Source organism: Pteronotus mesoamericanus, unplaced genomic scaffold (assembly GCF_021234165.1).
Source record: "Pteronotus mesoamericanus isolate MK-2021 breed Mesoamerican mustached bat unplaced genomic scaffold, CSHL_Meso_final scaffold_174, whole genome shotgun sequence".
Classification (NCBI taxonomy): domain Eukaryota; kingdom Metazoa; phylum Chordata; class Mammalia; order Chiroptera; family Mormoopidae; genus Pteronotus; species Pteronotus mesoamericanus.
Window position 1 is genome coordinate 23,598,831 of NW_026555309.1, and position 17,775 is coordinate 23,616,605.

General features: G+C 36.3%; 1 pseudogene; it reads left to right on the forward strand.

The window, feature by feature from the left end:
- Positions 1-16,249: 16,249 nt before the first annotated feature.
- On the forward strand, positions 16,250-17,464 carry LOC129084425 (60S ribosomal protein L4-like; annotated as a pseudogene).
- The last annotated feature ends 311 nt before the right edge of the window (positions 17,465-17,775 follow it).

The window sequence follows — 17,775 nt, forward strand, 5'->3', positions numbered from 1 at the left end:
ATTTCTGATAATACCAAACTACTTCATAAATGGAACTTGAATTTAACAAAAATTCTATTGTATTTAAGTTTGCCATCCCATGCTCTGCCCGAGGCCTAGGGAAAAGCCAAGTAGACAGTGTGCCTTTCTATATTTCTTTCGAGAACATCTCCCATTTTGCTGCCCACCCAGGTTTCCATCTAGTTGCCCATTACCTTGTCTCCACTCACTATTCCATTTTTGATATATGCCAATAAAAAATAAAAATTTCATACTTATCAAATTTTGTACAAATACTTCCAGTATAATGTGGGCTTCATCATAAAATAAGATTTAAAAGCTTAAATGAAGTAATTTCTCTTTCCCTGCCTTTCTAACTCTAAAAGGGGTATAAGACATCAGAGAAATAAAAAGTCCTGATTACTATTTAAATTTTTAAAAATCCCTACGCTTGGATGTGTCAAAAGTTTTCCCTTTTCTATCCAGTCTTACATCTTCAAATGCTAACCTTGCCCTGAAGACCTATGAAAATCTAAAAACAAATATAAATAAAACAACTTTTCTTTAATATGAAGAAGAGTAAAGAATTCACTCTTCTCTAGACTCCAGTTTCAGAGGATTATTAGGATATGAACTTTGGGGGAACACAATTACTCATACACTTCACTTCTTTCCAAACTCCAGTTACACTTTAGACAAGTCTGCTTATTTTTTAAAAGATTATATTTCCTTTAAAGCAGCTTTAGATTTACAAGAAAATTGAGGAGGAGGTACAGAAATCTCTTACATACCTTCAACCGCCCACATGCATAGCCTCCACCATTCTCAACATCTTCCACCAGAATGGTACTTTTACTTCTTTTTAACCAAGGATGACACTATATTGACACCATAATGTCCATAATTCACTCTTAGGGTTCATTCTTGGTGTTGCACATTCTATGGGTTTGGAAAAATGTATACTCACATGTATTCGTCATTATAGTATCATACAGAGTATGTTCACTGTCCTAAAGTTCCTCTGTGCTCAGCCTATTCGTCTCTTCCCTCCTCCAACTCTGACAACCTCTCATTTTATTGTCGCCATGGTTTTGTCTTTTCCAGGACATCATACAGCTGGAATCACAAAGTATGTAGCCTTGTCAGATTGGCATCTTTCATTTAGTAATATGCGTTTAAGGTTCTTTCATGTCTTTTCATGGCTTGATAGCTGCTTATTTTTTATGTGAAAACTTTTTACATATTCAAAAAAATTGCTAAATTACTCCTCCAGAGGGCAGTATGACCAAGTCAGTGGGCATCAACAGCAGGACTTGGTAGAAAACAAGACAGGTGACAGCAATGCTATTAGATAACAAGAGGGTGATGGTTGCATCCTTGTCTGATTTTCTCTCCTTTCCTTTTATTCTCAAGGGAAAAGTCACACAGAAGATCTCAAAAGGGGCTCATACAAAATTAAGAGGAGGCATTTTGTTGGAATAGTAGAGAAGCAAAGCTGAACAATGGAAAACAAAGTTTTAAATGAAATGCATTATTCCAAACACCAATATTTTTTCTCCCTTATGCCTTTATTCTTCAGGAAAACACTTTCTCTTTCTTGAAGGTTTCTATGTTACATGGTAGTTTCTGCAGGAAAACCTTTCTAACAAACTCTCAAACTCTGTATCAATATCCTTCCTATGTAGTCCTAGAACATCCTGTATTGTTTATGCCCTATTATTTCTCACACTGAGTTACTATTGTTGACTTATTTATCTCATACAGTGTTTAAGAAGCTCCATGAGTCTCTATCCACTTTATATGTATATGGCCTATTAAGATATTTAGCATATAGTAGTGGCTTCTCAATAAGCATTTTATGAAAGAAAGTTAAATAAAACATGAATTTAATTATACACACTATTAAATTAATTACAAGGAGGCCAATATGCCTGATGTGGCTTTAATGCCATGGCTTCCTAGGTAAGCAAACCAAACGCTAAGCCTGTAAATGCCTCCAGGCTATGAAATCAAAACCTAAAGACAACCAATCACAAACAGCCAACTAGGCTGTAAGCTATAGCCAATTAAATAATTTCCTTTCTTTGAGTCTACACTTTCTCTGCATAAGTTTTACCCCTCGACAGAGGGCTCCTAACCATTTCAGGTTTGGTGCTGCCCGACTAGCATGGTAAATGCTCAAATAACTTTTAAATTTTTAAATATGCCTCAGTTTAAACAACACACACACATACACATTCATTTGGCAATTATAAGATATGTGGGAAGAATTTCTAGTATCAAAAGCTAAGATTTTTGGATAAAATGCATTAAAATATTTTTAAATATATCACTAAGTTGGCAGAAAGGAAAGAGCAATCCCAGAAGTTCAAAAAGGATGAGAACACTCAAATCAAGGTCAGAAAGGGGTGGATGATGTTACTGTTCTCCTGAAGCACCTGTAGATTCCTGGTTGTCTAGAGCTTGAATTTAACCAAACCTTGCTCCAAAGAGAGAAAAGACAAGATCTTTGTATTTGCTGTAGCTTGGGAGTTCAGCTCAGAGACTCTTGTGTAAAACCAAGATTTCCCCAATGGAAACGAGTGGGAAAATGCAAGACAGAGAAACCACTTGCTTGTTTTATTTTGACTCTGGGTGGAAGATTTCAAAAATAGGCTGTATTATGAAAATCAGCATGGGTTAGAGGTTTTAAGTTGATCCCAGGTAACCGGCAAAGACTGTATCAATCCTTTCTGGGAGAGGACATATTAAGTTCAAGTACAAAAAGTGATATAAAATAAAACACAATAAAATTATTCAAAGCAACATGGTTAGAGAGATAGAATCTGTCTCATAAAAACTCTAGGTATGTAAATTTAAATTACCAATACAGAAAATAAAATCAGTAATTTTTATATTTAAAGAAATCAAAGTGGAAATTAATAGTACGATACATAAATAAGACAGTTGAAAATAGCCAGGAAGGTTTGAATTAAAATAATTTGAAAAGGGAACAAATTGATTATTGCTATTAGAAACTCAGTGGACGAGTTGCTTACAGATTAATCTTAGATGAAGAAAGAATCAGTGCACTAAAAATAAACCTAAAGAAAAGTACTCAGAACACAGGACAGTGAGACAGGCAAAAAGAAAATATATATAAAAACACGGAATAAGAAGAAATAATAAGCTCCCATATATATTTATAGTTTCAGCAGGAGAGAAAAGGATTATGTCAAAGAAGAAACATTTGAAAAATTCGTGGCTCATAATTTTCCAGAATCAACGCATAATCTCATTCTTCAGATTTAAGACAAGTTAAAAATCCACCCTTGCCATGTCCTATTCCAACTGTAAAACAGCAAAGGGTTTGAAAAGGTCTTAAAAACATCTGCGGTGGGGGAGGTGAAGTAGTGGAGGAGATAAGAGGGCTCTATACTTACAAAGGAATGATAATTTTCATATGGTTCACTTCTCAACAGCAACAGTAGAAGCCAGGAGATGGTATATTAAGATCTTCAAAATACTGAAAAAATAACTACCAACCTAAATTTTTATAAAGAGTTCATCTCAGAGTTTAAAAATGATTTAACTATCATTCAAGAATAAGAATGAAATAAAGCTATTTTTTGGACCAAAGACAAAAAATGGTACTGTAGGAGGGGCTTTCGGTTCCAAGTTAGCCTAAAACGGTCAACACCTTTGCTTGTTCTTTCCCCTTGTCAATTCCAAAGGAACAGGAGCGGGGAAAGGAAGACAGGAGGTTCATTTTAGCGGATATGTGTGTAGAGTAGATTTGACCTGGGGTACCGTTCAGAGGTTGGAAAAGCATGTTTAAAAAAATGTAATCAGAAAGGAAGTGGACCGTTGTTCTTGCTTCTCCCAGCCTTGGGAAATAGTGCCCGATCCATACCCGCCTGGCTCGGACTTCTGATCCAGGCCCCTTCATGGGTAAAATCAGGGACGCGCAGAAGTGCACGTGAGACACTGAGAAAGGGGTTAGAGAAGGTGATTGTGGCTTTATGGTTCATGAAGCTCTCCGTCTCCATTCGTTTCTGTCACTGTATAGCAGTATTGTTAAGCCATACACTTTTATTGTCATTTCAATTTCTGTAGTCCAGGAGTCTGAGCGCAGCACAGTAGGGTCCTCTGCAAAGTCATACTCAAAGTGTTGGCGGTGCTGAGGTCGCATCTGAGGCTCAACAACATAGTGTTCCATTTTATCATGTCAATATCATCTATTTAACCAGTTCAAGATGGACAGATATTTAGTTTTTTCTATCTGTTGCTTTTGCTAATGATATGACAATGCATACCATTGTACATCTGTCAGTTTAAACATGTATGAGCCTATCTGCAGGACAAATTTCTACATATGAAATTATGTGGTCAGAGAGAATGTGTAATTTGCACTTTGGTAGATATTGCCAAATTTTCTCTTGTAAAGTGCGCTTTGTACCCCTCCCCCGCCAGTAACATAATGAAGCATCTTTGTCCCACAGCTTCTTCATAGAAGTGAATCAGCAAACTTTTGAAATTTTGCCTAACTAGTAATTGGAAAATAGTACCATAGGCTATTTTTTTTTAGCATTCTTCTTTAGTAAGTGAGACTGAGCACTTTTTATATTTTATGTCTTTGTACTTCCTTTTCTATGAACTCTCTGTTCACCTTCTTAGAGTTTTTAAAAAAATCATTCTGTTATTCTGTTATTCTTCTATGAACTAATTTCTGAGCTCTTTTTATATTAGAGAAACTATTTACTGTCTAGACATGAGCCACAATTTCCTTTATTTTAAACCTATTTTTCATTTGACTTTACTTTTATGTTTGGTCATACAGAAATTTTTTTGTTCTTGTGTCAAATATATAAATCTTCTCTTTTGTGGCTTCTGGACTTTCAGTCATATTTGGAAGTCTTTTACAACCCTTAGGATATAAATTAATTACCTCATATTACATATATGCTTTCATTTTTTATATATAAATGTTTACTCCATTTGAAATTTGAGCTGATACACAGCATTAAGTTCAAGTTGTTTTTAGAAGGCTACTCGATTGTGCCAACATGATTTATTGGGTAAAACATTATTTGCGCAATGATTTGAGATTCCATTTTTATTATGTACTGAGCTCCTGAATATATTTTAATCTATTTTATGATGTCTTGTGTTGTTCCTGGACTTTGTGTTAAATATAGAGAGGGTATCATATGTTTTAATCTATGATATTACTAGTACTCTCACTGCTCTTCTCTTCTTAGACTTTTCTTATCTATGTTTGTTTAGTAAACAATTTAAAATGATTATAGTTTGATGAAAAAACTCGGGAGATTTATTGAGATATTATGTTTTTATTGGGATCCCATTTTATTATGTGGAATGAATTTATCCAGATTTTCCATTGTATTAATCAGAGATGGATTAAAGTTATTTATATGGGTTTTTAATATTTCTCAGGTTTATTTCTAGCTATTTTACCTTTTCTGTTGCTATTGCATATATGATTTTTTCTAATTATATCTTCTCACTGTTTATGTTAATGATTTTAATATCATAATCAAAATCATGCTAGGCATACATTAAAATTGTATTGTTTTGTGTATTTCACATGCACCACCTTACTAAATTACCTTATGCTATGTAGCAATTTAAAACTGGTTTTTGTATTTTATTCATTACACATTCTGTGTATACTGAGAATTTTAATTTTCCATTTCTGATTTTCCTACCAGTGTGTTTAATTTTATCATCTAGTAATTCCCAAACAATGTATTGAGAGGGAATAGTCTTGTGTTAGTAATTACTTTAGTGGAGATACCTCTGGTATTTGCCAGTATGAATGTTGGCCTTTAGATTAAAGTAGATATCATGTTAAGGAAGAGCCTGTATATTCTTAGTATATTAAGCATTTTTATCAAGAATTTTCACTGAACCTTGTCAAATTACTTTTGAAATGGTCAAGAGATTTTTCTTTTTTATCTATATGCTTAATAGATTACTTAATACTGAATCGTCCTTGCATTCTTACACTTATTCTTGTTATTTCTAGATGTGCTGCTATATTCTACTTCCTAGTATTAAACTTAGAATTTTTAAAAAAGATTTTATTTATTTATTTTCAGAGAGAGGGGAAGGGAGGGAGAAAGAGAGGGAGGGAAACACTGATGGGCAAAGGAAAACATAGATCGGCTGCCTCTCGCACGCCCCCAGCTGGGGACCTGGCCCTCAACCCGAGCATGTGCCCTGACCACGAACTGACCATTTGGTTCATTGGCCAGTGCTCAGCCCACTGAGCCACACCAGCCAGGGCTGAATTTCTTTTGATTGACAGGCACAAGTGATACTGGCTTGTGGCCTTCTCCCGCTGTCTAACATGATCACATTTTGTAATTAATTGATGTTATATTTACACAAATATTTTTTTGAAGTTTTTATCCTCTTACTGTTCTTTGAAGCATCTAAGTAACACTGCAAATTATTAGCTCTTTGAAGGTCCGGCAAAATTTCTCTGTGAAACAGTCTGAGCCTTGTGATTTTGGTGGGGCACTCTCTGACAAATCTGTCTTCTGTTGGAATCAGTCTATTACATCTCCTAACTCTTCAAGAGTCTCCTTTTAAAAATTCAGATTTTTCCTGGAAAATTATATACTTCTCCTTATTTTCAAATTTATTTTGCATAGGATTATGTAAAGTAAGTTTCTCATGGTTCATTCAAATTTGAAATGTCATTGTTAACTCCCTTTCTGAGGTGAGAAACCTGAAACTGATACAATATGTGTTCCCACTTGCTGTACGGAGGAGACGAAGCCTGCTTTCAACCAGGCCTTCCAGCTCCGATTTCCACCCGGCCTCCTAACCTCACGGCATGTCCCCAACAGTCTGCCTTGACAAGACATAGAAACGTAATGTTGTTTCCAGAGAGTAATAGAGTCTCCTTAAAATAATGCTACTTTTGCTAAGACGGCATTACAAATTCTGTCAAGTTTCCTCACTAAAGATATATATTCTGGCCATCTTTTACTGAAATCAAGCAGCCTGAATGTAGCTAAGAGGACACTAATCAAAATGACATTCTGTCATATATTGGGCTAAAGGAATCGATTTCTTCTTAAAAAAAAAAAAAAAGACTTTGTTGGTTTGTTGCAACCTTTGCAAAAGAGTATCTAGTGGTAGAGGGCGTAACTCAATACAACCAGGTCCCAATTTACTTAAGTGGAAGTATCTCACAGAAATATGTGCTACTTGTTATTCCAAATCCAGAGTGGAAGGGTTTATTGCAATCAATGTTTGATTGAAATTGATAAGTGTAAGCAATGTATAATTTAGAGGCAGTATTCTTGGAAACAAGGTTTATAGCATGAATTTTGACATGTCAATTCATTTACATTTTTAGACTGACATAAAAAAATGATTCCAGGGGAAATATGATTGAATCTCTCTTGTAAGCAAAATGAAATGACCAATTCTGCTCTACCATTAGTGCCAGGCAATTTCTAAGCTTGCATCCAAAAACTTCTAGTAGAAGGCAGAGTGTAGTGCTCTATCAGTCCTGTGAGCCTGAACTTGCCAAAGGCCTAAGCACCGTTGGCCATGGACTTGCTTCACGAGGCCGAGGACAGGGATCCCACAACAGTCTGCATTCTGTCCCTCTCCAGCTTCTCTGTAGTTTCCGCTCCTGCTTGTTCATGAAGCGTCAGTGACTTGGCTGGCTCTTCAGTTCCATGAACATGTTTATCTGCCACAGGATCGCTGTCTTTACTATCTTTTCTCTCTGGCGTCTTCCCCGACCACACCTATTACTCTCTTGAGTAAAAGTAAAGTGACAGTGATCTGCAGTGGGCATTGTATTTCTGGAGACTATTTAAATTCATGGTAAATGGAGTTTTGAATACAAGGTAGAGGATATAAAGATCTCTGATTTTGTAATGTGTTTGGAATGAGAAAGATGTCCAGTTGAGAAGAATCTGTTTTAGGCTTTCAAAGAATTACTGGGTTCTTTTTATAAAAATCAATATTATAAAAACTTACATTACAGTATGAATTTAAAAGGTTTATATAAGACAAGAAAACTCTGTTTAGAAGAAAATGTATAGGTTATCATTTTTGTGGAAAATATTTCTAAATGGATATCATATTATCTTGTTTATGCATTTTAAAGACTTGCATTGAAAATGCACTTAGCTCATCCAAAGAGATTTTGTTGGAGACTTCGAAAGGCATCTTATTCATCCAAATATGATCCAACCAGGTAGAAGATTGTATCATATCTATATGTAGTATTAGTTTTTCTACAAGAATATAAACTACATTATACAGACCATGCTTCCTTTTTTGTTCATTAGTAATTCTAACACCACAAAAGTGATCGCAAGGTGCTAAAGAGTATGATAGTGTTATCATTCACACTATTGATAGTTTTGTCATGGAAACATGAAATACATACAGGAAAGAATTACTAACAAAGATAGCTTCACGTATAAGAACAAATCCTAAGTAATAAATGCTAAATGACATTAGAAAAGAGGCTGTCACATAAAAAGTTTCTAATTGTGTAAAGAATAAATTCCTGGGGCTTAAGAGTCAGTCATGTGGACCAGGCATCTCCGAGAACATGTCATTGTTTTTTTGGGACCGACTTAGGCAGGTTGAAAGAAGATGAGATACAAAAAAGATGAGAAAGGAGGAAGTTTGCTTCCTGGATGTTTTAGGTTTACATTTTTATATGTGCATATATTAATAAAGTTACACATATGAATACATTCCCCAAAACAGATTTAAATGTTTTATTTGTTATACATTATTTAAAGGTTACATATTAATTATATATTACATGAATACAAATATACAAGTACTTATCTGCATGTTTGACTTTTTTCCTAGCTGTTAGAAACAATTAATTGTTCCTTTGGGAAGCAGCACAAGATTTAGCCCACCCAAATGGCCGTCTAACCCTTGTACAAGTCGATAGGCTCTAATCTGAGTTCTGCTTTCTTATGGAGCGAAGTGTTTATAGCAGCTAATTTCCTGGAAACCAGATGCTATTTATTTTAATGTCTCCGTATGGATCCATATTCACATTCTTGTGTTCGGCAGAAGCCTGATAGCTGGACAAATGGGACTTAATTATATAGCAAGAACAAAATGTTAATATTAGACATAATATGCATAGATATTATCACCTTATAAAGTTCAAGGATCACAATTTGTGAATAATTTGATAAGATCCATGTTAAAGAGATGACTAAAGTACCAATACAAACAAGAAGTATAGATTAAGGGACTTAGAACAGAGGAAACCAAATCTTTTGAAGTTGTGAATATTTTAATTCTGTCATTGTTGGCTTTTCTTTCCTATTGATAATTCAACCAGGAAATGCATTTAACTTTTTGTCCTATAAGTTTCTTGTTCTATACTTTAAGTTGCCTGCTAGTATTTATGTGGATTTTTTGGGGGTCCAGTAGTCCATAAGCTAGAGATTATATATCCATTTCCCTTTTCTCACTTCTCAGTGGATATATTAACCTACATTCTATAATTTTTATATTGAATTGAACCTTATTAAAAAAACTCTAAATTCTAAATATATTTTAAAACTAAACAGTGTTTTAAACAAGCTGAAGTTATGAAAAAAAGCTTTCTCTTAATAATATGAAAATGAAATTCAAATATAAACTTGTATCAACATAGAAATTTCTTTATTATTACACTATGTGATTTAAAATGTGTTTAGTACCACAAATGAAACCCCCAAATAAATATTTGGGGCATACTTTTCTCTGAAAATAAAAACATCTTGATAATATCTTTTGTAACTTGAAAAATAACACATTTTTAATCACGTCTTTAAAAAGTTTTTTCTGCTGTCTGTGGTGATAACTACTATATAGCATTAATCTGTATCAGCAGCCAAGTTCAGTTGTATTTAACAGTTAAAGCTCCTCTTGTCAAAAACCTTATGTAGAGTGTTATGGTTATGATGATCCCATTTTATTCATGTTGTTCAGTGAAATGTGTAATTTTGATATCTATTTTATTAGTTGTTTACATTAATATCTCTAAATGACAGGTATAAGGGAGAAGAATTCAAGATCAATTTGTATCATTTAATTCAATTCAACTCACATTTATTAAGCATATACAAATGCAACACACCCAAACTGAGTGAGTGTCAGAGACACACAGACACACTGTTGCTACGCTCCAGTTGTTTACCATCCAGGGGAGGGGAACAGAACAAGAAGAAATAACTGCTCTACAGTGTGTGTCATGATAGAAAGTGCCCAGGGACATAGGCTGCATGTAGGGGACCCATTCCATCCAGAATAGAATAGGGGTTTCAGGGAATGGAGATGGTGCAGACTGAGTTTTAAAGGATGACACAGTCAGTTCTGGCTGATGTGGTGTGGGGAGGGGAAGGAGAGAGTATCTCTCAATACTCTGAATGAGAGAGCCATTTATGCAAAATCTGCAAGAAACAACCTGTCACGTAGGGAGAATTATAGCAGTTACATGACTGGAGCCTTAGCATCGTTTTCATGGTCTTCAAATATTTGTTTCTAAGGATGAACAGCTAGATTGTGATTAAACTTCAGAATCAGACAAATCTGGATTCAAATCATACTGGTTGTCTGACATAATAGTTATCTGATTTAGGCAAGTTATTCATCTTTGCGGAGCCTCCTTTGCCTCATCCTTAAGTAGGCTAATAATGCTTGATTCCTGGGGTGACTGTGAGGAATAGAATGAGTAATGTGTACTGATGTTATCTTGGTACAGTGCCTAGCACAGAGCAGGTTCGCAATGTATCCTTGACTTTATTGTGTTAGTATCGTATGTGGTTGGTTCCTGTGTATGCGTAGCTTACGTGTTTGTTGGAGGGTCCGGTAACAGGTCACGGCCATGGATTCTCGTACCATGGAAACCAGGGAATGTTTCTCTCTTCCATGGCTGCAACAATCCCAAGGCTATCAGGGAAGCATGTGTTTTTAATCTCGAAGGAAACTGCAAATCTATACCTCTTACTTGAAAATAATAGTACCGTTACCTTACTTTTGTATTTTACTGTTGCCAAGTACTTTCACATAAAACCTGTGAAAAATATATGAAAAAAAACCCATCACTAAGTTAATGTTGGTGTATCCTGTCAGATAGACGTCTAGTTTCATTCTTTTGCATTTTTTGCATTCTTTTACAAGCATTCTTTTTCAGCAGCTGAAACTTATGTAACTTTGTTAACCAATGTTACCCCACTAAATTTAAATAAATAAATAGATAAATTGTATACCACTGAAAGTAGTCCCTTTTGAGAGGTCAGTAAATTAATCAAGTAAGATGAGTAAATTAACCAAATCTACATATTTTGGCTCAGTCTTATTTACTGTACATTAATCCTATCACCTTTCTATATGAAAAACTTAATTAGATTTTTATTTCTTGTGTGTTAGTATTTCTACTGTCAACAGAAGGTAATATACGGTATGCAACACTATCACTTCTGGTTCGTAGTGATCGCAGATGCAGTGATGTTAAAGGTGTGTCTTCTACCATAGATGTGCACACAAATACAAATAGACAAACACAAGCAAAAGCCCTAAAATAAAGATTGTGAAACAAAAAATTATAGCTTGTATTTGCTTTAAACCAGCAGGGTATCTCATATATTTTTACCACAAAATACATGTGTGGAGTTTCTGTTATGCAAGTGGCACTGTGTTACTTGGTTGGCCAAAAAATTCATTTAGTTCTTTTCTGCACAATGGCTCCAGTAGCGCTTAGTTGTCTTTAACTTCATTTGAAACAATTTTGTTAGATTGTATTTTGACAGCTGTCACATCAGTGTGCATTTGAAAAACAAAACTTATCAAAACTGGTGAATTTTTGTGTAACCATTTTAATATTGAAGATGGACGAAAATACACAACATTTTCAGTGTATTATGCTTTATTATTTCAAAAAAGGTAAAAATGCAACTGAAATGCAAAAAAAAAAAAGATTTGTGCATTGTATGGAGAAGGTTCTGTGACTGATCAAATGTATCAAAAATGGTTTACAAAGTTTCTTGGTACTATTGACATTTTTGGCCAAATAATTCTTTTCGGTGGGGTTGTCTCATGCACTGGAAGATGTTCAACAGCACCCCTGTCTTCTACCCACCGGAAGCTGATAGCAGGAGATAGCTGACATAACTCAAAATATCCAAATCAATAAAGGTATTGGTGAAAATGAAAAATGTGTCTTGTATTTTATGGAAAAAACTAAATGGATTTTTTGGCCAACCCAATAAATAGCAATATGATGTACACATATGACGAGGGGTGGGATGATGAGGGGAAATGACTAAATCTGTTCTCTTAATATCTAAAGATCACATAACATCTCACTGAGGCTAGATGTGAAGGAGAAAGCCGCTGCTCTGAGGCCGTTTCAAAAATGAGGGCTGAACCTGGGGCGCACATGAGGCTAGAAGGGACAGGATCAAAGCCTGAGACTTTGGAGAAACAGTAGCCATCTGACGTCGTATACAACTGAATCAAGTGGTAAGGACGGGAAAGAAAGAAATATAAACACCTGGCTTTAAGCCTCGGTGACTACAGTATCTTCTCATGGAAACACAAACTGACAAAAGGGAAGTAAGAAGGAGCCGCCATCTTGCATTGCTAGGTCCAAGCATGTTCATCCCATGGCCTCCTTGGGCATAGCTTACAAAGTTTGAGCATGTCTATGTGTCTAAATGTGAGAACTTTCCAAAACTGAGGAGGTGAGTTTGTTCATCAACATTATGAGTAGCTATACTCCCAAAATATGAGCTCCAGACAGGGAAGTCAGGAAGAAGAGTGGATTTGGGGGAGAATTTGATGAATTTGGTTTTGGACATTCCAGCTTATTTTGTTTAATGATATTTGAGGAACTAATATCTTTTCTGAGAATTAATGTTTGAATTTTATCTGGGAGGTAGGTTGCTCGGTTATTTCAACTGCTGCCATGAGAGCATATGACTGTCAATTGAGTAGGACCAGGTGTACGCAGAGGCAAGACTAGAGCCCTGTGATACCTGGCCAGTGGCGGTGGTCCCTTGCTCCCTGCTTCACCACCTCAAAGTCTCCAAGTCTCTTTCATGGACAGGCCAGTGAATAATCATTCATTTATAAGCCGTAGTGAATTAGTATATTCAAAATGACAATGGCAAAATGAACTTTTGTATCTCAGCCTGTTTTCACACAATGATAAACTACCACACGGTATGATTTAACAGAGAATACTAGGGAATAATTTTACAGTCAATATAAAACCAAAAAGAATTGTTGAGAAAAATATCTGAATTAGATCTTTCCTACTGGATGACATCAATGAGTAAACTGAATTCTCTGAGCCAACCATAGAATAGAAAGAATGTGTGCAGGCAGTTCCTGGTATTTCCACATATCATATCTCATTTGGTCTTTGCATCTCCATAAATTCTGTCCTTATTGTCTTTTAGTTTTTAAAACTGGAGAAAAAAATTTTAGCTTCAGTAAGTAATACATCTATTAATTTCCAAAGTTTAGATTCAGATTTCAACCCAGTCCTATATGATTCCAAAGTCCATGCTGTTCCCATTCTAATACAGTATCCCCAACCTTGCACCTGGGACAATCTAGTAGTCGCAGTGATTTATAACCTATTTCATCTCATGGAACTAATAAACAAGTTACCAAAATTCTGCAGGACACACAAACAATGTATTTTGCCAATATGACCAAAAAAATGGTATAATTTTGATTTATTCCCACCAGATGGTTATTGTTGTATTGGCTGTTGTTATTTTTTTACTTGACAATCTAAGGGAAAAAAGGTCAGTGCCCCTGACTAAATAAATAGTCAGGTAATGCATGTTTTAAAAATTCTCGTGGCACACTTGCTGAAAATCACTGCAGTAGTGCCAATGCAAATAGAAGAATTAAAAAATGATAAAACCGATGCAAGTGTTGTAGGGGATGTTATAATTAATATCCTCCTAAATGGTTTAGGGATGCTTGCTTTCTACACACCTGATGATTTATCTCCAAATTACCTACTTTATTTATCCCTGGGATTTCAAATCACACAGAAAATTTCGCCTGCTACAGTGAAAGAAAGGTGGATTAGAGTAAGGAAGTCACTGAGCATCTGCTGTGAGTATGTGTCATACAAGGGCATGGATCACAGAAAAACCAGAAATCTAGAGGAAATAGTTGCTTTTGAAGAAGAGAGGGCAAATGGGGATGACACCTGCTACTGACAAGCAGAAATTATGACCCAGCAACTGACACAAAAATAGTGTTGGAACAGTTTCCCTGAGACAATAGTAATAGTTCTTAAAAATATACCAAATTATAGGCTGCATTAACTGTCCCACTGAAATGTAACTTGGCAATCTTACAGTAACTCAGCCAGCCACTTAGCAGCTAAAATTGCTCCAAGGTCAAAGAATCAGAATCATCAGGTGCTAAGGTTGTCTCTGGAAATAATTCTAGGTCCAATTAACTTTAAGACATAAGGTACTTGTGTGTATTTCTTCGAAATGTATAAGTAAAATTGCTTATAATTATGTTTGACATTTCGTCATTGGGGAAATGGGCTCCCGCCAGACTAGGAGATTATGGTTTAATCCTTACTTTGACTATTTAATGTTACAAAATATCAAAGAAGAAACAAATCTCAAATCCTGGCTAGCTCTCATGGCTGCATAATGCATTTTGAGCCCTTAACCACCCCCACTGCCTGAACAATGTTCCCCTGTGTCTGAATAACTTCTAAAATAATACTCTAGGAGCACCAGCAAGATCATTGGTGGTAGCCTGTGCTTTTCAAGTTCTGTGCGAATTTCCAGGGGAGGTGTGGGCTCTTAAATTTAGTAGTCTTCTGAGACTGAGGACGCATGCTACTTAGAAATACTTCTTTAACCTTCAGTTTTCCAGAGATACTTGTTGAATCAGACACAACACACATACATATATACACATCTGCCCATGGCAAATATTGATTCTCAGATAGTAATTTCTAAACAGACTTTAACCTTAACAAAGAATCAAAGAAACATTTTTCCAGCTATCTCTTAATTTGCAAGGTGGTGGTTTTCACCATGGAGTTTTTGCTCATGGATATGAAGCAGCATTGTGTTCCACCATCTCCTTAATTCTACTTTGCCGCATGACACCTAGGCATAAGAAGCATCTTCCTGCTGCTGACCTATATACCTTTATGATTTTGCTTTCTTAGCTCCAAACAGACCCTGTTGAAACACTGAGTTTTATGCTTATTGACATTTAATCAAATTCTTCACCAGGACCACCTGCCTTCCGGCCTGTCTTAAAGTGGTAAAGTGGTTTTATCCATTCAGTTACCCCCTTTGTTTTCCTTTTGTAATATGCCTTCATTTTCCCCCCAACCTATGACATTGTGACACATGCCCCAAAGCACTTAAGAGTCTTAACAGGTAACTTGACTTATCTACACGCTGATGACCTATTGTTTTATGTATGTAAGTATTATTTTCTTAAAGAAATGTTTAAGGACAAGGGCTGCATTTCATACTTTCTGCATCCCCTAGAGCAGTGCTTTCGACAGAGTTTTCTAGGATGAAGAGAATGTTCTGTATCTGCGTGGTCCAATACTCCAGCCTCTAACCACTTGTGATTACTGGGCACTTGAAGTGTGGCTAGGGCAACTGAGGAACTAAATTTTAATTTAATTTAACTTCAATTAATTTAAATTTCAGTAACTCCATGTAGCTAGTAGCTAAGACATTGGACAACACTGCCATAGAGTACCCAGGTCAAATTGATTACATAGCAAGTTCTCAATTAATATTGGTCAAAGAACACATTGAGCTTTATTGGGCAAAGTACTTGCATTTTCATGTGCAGAATTTTTGTGCCCTTTGGAATTTTACCGTGAAGTAGGAGGAAATACTTTATGAAGGAAAGAAGAAAGGGAGGAAGAAAAGAAAAAGGGTATTTGAATGAGACATGTTAGAGGAAGATCTGTAACTGAAGCCCTTGAAAATTACTTGAAATTAGTAATTTCTCTCTACTTAGAATTGGATCTAGTTGTATCGTATTCATGTTTCAAAGACTTCTTAGGGGAGCTCAAAATTTGAAGTGATTCTCACATTGATCACAGTAAGCTAAGTTATTGGTTATATGAGGACAAAATAATTTTATTCTAGATTGGTCAATGATATGTAATCAGCTGGAATGGAAGAATATTCATAAATCTTTTCCTGTGGAAGCTACCAGGTTGAGAGGAAGGTGGCCTTCTTGTCTTCAGGCCATGGCGTGTGCTCGTGCAGTGATAAGCAGTATATTCAGAAAGGGGGAATCATCTGCTAAAATGTCAGTTTGCCTGCTGTGCTCAAGGCTCCTGTTTGACTGGATTATTGTGAACTTCATTCAACCAACTTGTACAAAAATAACAGACAGCCTTTTGTGGTCAGTGAATTGACAGGTCATTGACCCAGCGCTGAGTCTGGGGGTGCTGGCAGAGCTGCGGCCTGAATTCCCAGGGTTCAAGGTGGTGAGACCCACCTTCCTGGCCAGGGTGTTTTCAGAAATATGTGTCACGGGGATCACAGGTTTGCACCCAAGCAGAACCTGGTGCTGTTGACACTGCAGAGGGAACACAACACAGAAGTGATGTGCCATCTGCTCTGCCCTGGCTGCCTTGGCCTTACCAGCACAGTCACATCTAAGGCCATCGTATTGGTGGTTGAAGGTAGAGTGAAGGCTGCAAGAAAACCAAGGAGGCTATTTTTCTTCTAAAGAAACTTAAGGCCTGGAATAATATTAGAAAGGTCTCTGCCTCTCAGTAAATGAAAGCTGACAAGGGCAAAATGAGAAACCGTCATCATACTCAGAGCAGGGGACCTTGCATCATCTATAATGAGGGCAATAGTACCATCAAAGTCTTCAGAAACATTCCTGGAATTACTCTGCTTATTGCAAGCAAACTGAACATTTTGAAACTTGATGTTGGTAGGCATGTGGGTTGTTGCTGCATTTGGGTTGGAAGTGCTTTCCGCTGGTTAGATGATCAGTATAGCACTTGGAAGAAAGCTGCATCCCTCAAGAGTATCTACTACCTTCTCCTCCACAAGATGCTCAGTACAGACCTTAGCAGAATCTTGAAAAGCCCCCAAAGAGCCCTCCGAGCACCATGCAAGAAGATTCATTGCAGCATCCTGAAGAAGAATCCCCTGAAAAACCTGAGAATCATGTTGAAGCTAAATCTGCATGCAAAGACCATGCACCAGTAACACCATTCTTCACCAGGCCAAGAACCACAAGCTCCAGGTGGAGGAGGCAGCAGCAGTGCTAGAGGCGATATCAGGTGAGAAGGGCATTGCAGGCTGGAAGCCTGGGTAGGGTAGGAAGGGAAGAAGGCATTGCTCTTAAGAAGAAGAAACCTTGGGTGGGAAAAACAGCTGCATCAACTGAGAAACCCACAGAAAAGAAACCCACCACAGAGGAAAAGAAGCCTGTGGTATAAACTTATATTTGTTTATTCCATAAAGGTCAAATCACTTTGGGCAGCTAATTTTGAATAAAAATCTGATCAAAGGCAGTGAGGGGAAATAAAAGAAAAAAGAACGTTCATGAACACGCACAAAATGTGAACCTGAATTGAGTTAGAATTTTATTGTATAAAATATTTTTTTGATCACAATTTTAGGCTGTCAGCATATTCATTTGCTTCACAAAACACTGATGAAACTTGGAGTAAATTGAGTAAATTTTATTGTAAGTTTTATTATTACCCTTAAGACTCATGTAGAGTTTTAGGAAGTACATAAGCCAGCT